Source organism: Callospermophilus lateralis, unplaced genomic scaffold, assembly GCF_048772815.1.
Source record: "Callospermophilus lateralis isolate mCalLat2 unplaced genomic scaffold, mCalLat2.hap1 Scaffold_271, whole genome shotgun sequence".
NCBI classification, from domain to species: Eukaryota; Metazoa; Chordata; class Mammalia; order Rodentia; family Sciuridae; genus Callospermophilus; species Callospermophilus lateralis.
This window is the reverse complement of record NW_027513445.1, coordinates 1,183,074-1,186,872: the sequence shown is the minus strand read 5'-3', so window position 1 is coordinate 1,186,872 and position 3,799 is coordinate 1,183,074.

The window sequence follows — 3,799 nt, the reverse complement described above, 5'->3', positions numbered from 1 at the left end:
GGGTTCCAGGGATGATACCTGATGTTGTCTTATGTAGAGGAAGTCTCTTATTTAATATCCATGTGGAGTCCCCTCTTCACTAGGTTGGTAGGCAGTGGCCAGCTGTTTCCACAGGTATTGCTGAGTTCTTTCAAGAGCTTTAAGTCTGTCAAACAAGAGGGTGTTGAAAGGATTATTAGGTCTTAGAGTTGGGGTTAGATCCCTTAGTGGAGGGGGGGCCCCATAGAGAATTTCATAGTGGGTGAGGTTACACAAAGAAAGAGAGGGAGTATTTCTTGCATGAAACAGTGCATAAGGCAGGAGCATAGTCCAATCTGTTATGCCGCTCTCTAAGCTTAATTTCATTAAGGTCTCTTTAATGGTTCTATTTATTTTTTTTTTACCTGTCCTGAGCTGGGGGTCTATAAGCACAATGTAACTTCCAATTTATCCCCAGGGTCCTGGCTAACCCCTGACTTACTTGGGCCATGAATGCTGGGCCATAATCAGACACTGTTACCTTAGGCAGGCCGTATCTTGGAAAAATATCTTTCAGGATCTTCATGACCACCATTTGTGCATTTTTTTTTTTTGTGGGGAAGGCTTCAATACATCCTGAAAATGTATCTACAAAGACTAGGAGATATTTAAGTCCATAAGTTGCTGGCTTAATTTCAGTAAAGTCCACTTCCCAGAATTGTCCTGGTCTGGTTCCTCATAGGTGCTTTCCTGCAGGAAGCTTGGAAGGATAAGCATTAACCTATTGACAGAGACCGGACAGGCTTTTGTTACCCATTCAGTTATTTCCTTTCGCTGTGAGTTGGTTAGTGGAAAACTCTGTTCTTGATCCTTCAGGAATGCCTGCAGTTTCTTTGAACCAAGTTTTGTAACTTGATGTACATTTTTAACGTAGTGTAGGGCTTTCTGAAATTGCAAGCTTGGCTCAGTCAAGTTGAGGAGTTCAGTGCCAGTGTCGTTGGATGTTATCAAAAGCTTGCTGGTTCTCCGGGGTCCATTGGAATTGGGCATCTCCCTTTAACAGCGGGTATAAAGGAGAAGTTAAGGATGCAAACACAGGAATCCATAACCTGCAAAACCCAGTAGTCCCAAGAAACTCTCTTGTGTTGTCTGCTGCTAGATGGGGGTGGTATCTGCACAACCGTTTGATTTCTGGGCTCAGTGAGCCATCATTTACCACCCCTAAGGGAATAGCCCAGGAAGATTACTTCTTGCTGGCAAATTTGGGCCTTTTGGGCAGAAGCTCTATACCTGAGATGAGGAAGCTCATATAATAGTGCTTTGGTCCCAGACTCACAGTTTTCCTTGGTGTTGGCAGCCAGTAGCAGGTCATCCATGTATTGAAGCTGGGTGACTTCGGGGTGCGTAGTTCTGAAGTTGTTGAGATCTCTGTGGAGGGCTTCATCAAGGAGAGTGGGACAGTTTTTGAACCCCTGCGTGAGTCTAATCCAAGTTAGTTGACCAGACGTTCCGGTTTCTGGGTCTACCCACTAGCAGGCAAACAGCAACTGACTAACTTTATGCAGAGGCAAGCAAAAGATAGCACCTTTTAAGTCCAGAACAGTATACCATTTCTGCTCAGGGTTCAGAGTGATAAGCAGATTGTACGGATTAGTTACTGTGGGGTGAATGTCCTGCACTCTGTTGTTGATCTCTCTTAGGTCTTGAACTGGGGATAGTCCCCGGTTCCTGGCTTTTTTTACTGGTAGCAGGGGAGTGTTCCAGGCCGATTGACAGGGCCTTAGGACCCTAAGGCCAGATATTTCTGAATATGGGGCCTTATCCCATCTTTAGCTTTTTTGCTCAGAGGATATTGTTTGACATTAATTGGGGAGGCTGAGGTTTTTAACTCCACTGTTCTTGGAGGTTATTTCACAGCTAGGCCTAACCCCGCAGTTTTTGCCCAAGCATCTGGGAAATCCATTATCCATTTCTGGGGTAGCTTGCCTGTTTGATCAGTCTTGGGGGGTGTGAAGAGTTGCTGTTCATCTTCTACTGACATTTATAAAGCCAAGACTATAGGAGTTTTTACTGAAGGATTTAGAAATTTCATTTTGGGGCCTTCGGGGTTAAAAGTTGTTTTGGCCCAGAGCTTACTGAGCAGATCTCTGCCCATCAATAGGGACAGGAATTCTGGGATTACTAGGAAGGAGTGATGGATTTTTCCTTTCCCCATGTCCATGGTCCTCTTAGTTGTCTAAGTCTGATATTTACTGCCGTTAGCCCTTTGAACTAGAGACCTTTTATTTGATAGGGGGCCCAGTGGGGCCTTAAGGGCTGAGTATACTGCCCCTGTATCCACTTCAAAGTTTACTGGGATCCTCTCCACTTCAAAAGTTACCCTGAGCTCAGGGAAGGTATCTGAGCCCCGACTTTCTTAGTCATCCTCCAGAGTCAGAATGGCTGGCTGGCGTGGCTGTCTCTTTCTAGGGCACTCTTTGGCCCAGTGTTCTTTTTCTTTACAGTAGGCACATTGATCTGAGGCCAGGGGTGGCCTCTGGCATGCACCAAGGTATCCCTTCCTGTCTCCCTGTTTCTTAATTTCTGGCCTATTTATTGTTGTGACCAGGAACTTAGTCAATGCCTCAGTCTGTCTCTTGCATCACTCATCTCCCCTTTGCTCCCTTTCTTTCTCTCTGTTTCTCACTTATACTATACTTTCTCGGCTTCTCTAACTAAATCTCTCAAGGTCATATCTTGTAATCCATCTACGTATTGTAACTTTCATTTAATATCCAGGGCAGCTTGCCCAATGAAGGCCATCATGACAGATGCATTTTGATCCTCTGCCTGAGGAACAAAAGGAGTAAATCTCCTATATGCCTCCATAATTCTCTCTAGAAACAAAGAGGGATATTCATCAGGCCCTTGAATATTCTCTCTTAACCTGGCCAAATTACTTGGTTGCCTACCGACCGGTTGGAAACCCAATATTAGGGCCCGGCAATAAGTGGACAGATGCTCCCTACCTTCAAAGGTGTCAGGGTCCCACTTGGGTCAGTTCAAGGGGAAGCCGGCTTTGATTATGTTGGGAAGTTCTGTTGGTCACCCATCTGGACCAAGGATATTTTTTTCTAGCTTCCAGGAGGTTTCTCTCTCATTCCTCTGTCATGAAGAGAGTCCCTAGGATTTGTTGGCAGTCATCCCAAGTAGGCAGGTGTGAAAACGCCAGGGAGTTCTTTGAGTTCTTTTAGCCGGCCAGCTTCCTCCAGGAAAGGAGGGGCTGTCTGTGATGCGGGGGAGTCATCTAGAGGGCGCTGGGCCGGCCTAACTTCCTCCAATGGCGGAGAGGCTGAGTCAGCAGCATTGGAATCACTTAGAGGTTGTTGGGTTTTGGGGACGAGGGCAGGGGATAAGAAGGGGGAGGAGAGTCCAGTAGAGTCTTGAGACTCAGGGAGAACAGAGGGTGGAGGAGGAGGAGCAGAGGGTTTGAGAAATAGAATCATGGTGGAAGGAGTAGGAGTGGGGGCAGGGACAAGAAAAGGCTTCTCCCATGGAGGAGGAGATTTGCAGAGGTCCTGCCAAGTTAAGATATATGGCTGTTGATCTGGATGGCTATGTGGCCCCAGCTGAAAGACAATATCTCTGATTTTTCAAATTTCTGGGAAGTAGAAACATCCTTCTGGGGGCCATCCAACTCCAAAGGTGTGTCATTCTGAGGCACAGAGAGTCTTCCAGGTCCAGCGTTTTACTGAAAAAGAAAGATTCTGGGCCCGTAAGCGAACTTTGGTCCAGTGATCAAGGGTCAGGGAGAGAGGTATTGAAGTGCTCTGTCCCAAAATGAGAGATACACAAACAGTGA